The sequence below is a fragment of the Myotis davidii genome, unplaced genomic scaffold (genome assembly GCF_000327345.1).
Source record: "Myotis davidii unplaced genomic scaffold, ASM32734v1 scaffold201, whole genome shotgun sequence".
Lineage (NCBI taxonomy): Eukaryota > Metazoa > Chordata > Mammalia > Chiroptera > Vespertilionidae > Myotis > Myotis davidii.
Genome location: NW_006297819.1, coordinates 5,088,887 through 5,089,437, shown reverse-complemented (window position 1 = coordinate 5,089,437; position 551 = coordinate 5,088,887). Strand labels below are relative to the sequence as shown.

The 551-nt window shown below is 54.4% G+C and overlaps 1 protein-coding gene across 2 annotated transcripts in view; it reads right to left on the bottom strand.

Annotated features, from left to right (window-relative positions):
* Window positions 1–551, bottom strand: part of NAA50 (N(alpha)-acetyltransferase 50, NatE catalytic subunit) — a 34,520-nt gene that overhangs the window by 7,352 nt on the left and 26,617 nt on the right. The gene's annotated exons all lie outside the window — the stretch shown is intronic.

Genomic DNA, 551 nt, shown 5'->3' with positions numbered 1-551 from the left:
CACCGACTGCTCTGAACTCCAGTTCTGGGTGAGTCTCTGGGGACTCAGACTCACACAGGGAGAAACTGGACTGTCTGGCAGCGGGAAGAACTTGGAACTCGAGGGCAGCTTTCTCTCAAAGTTGCGTGCAGCGATTACCGGGAAACTGAGACCCGGGGGCAGCTTAGGGCAGGGCTGAGGATCAGCCATAGTTGTTTGCTCTGCCCTGTTGATCCCGAGACACCGCCCCACCCAAGCAATCTGAAAATTACCTAACAAACTGCAGCTAGGCCAGACAGACACTGAACTCCCAAGAGAAGGCCCAAGGCCCCACAGCAGCTTCCATTGCTTCACAGCTGGGACTCATCTGGGCACCTCCAAACCCCAAACAAAGAAGAGGAATCTGCATATCTCTCCATAGCTCCTGCTGGGTAGCCTCAGGAAGTGGCTGACTTTGCACCTCCTGGGAGATCCAAGAGCCAGTGTACCCATTGGTAAGTGTGAGACCATACCAGATTACAACTCTTCACATCCATGAGTGACACACTCAAGGGGCAGACTCACTGCGCACC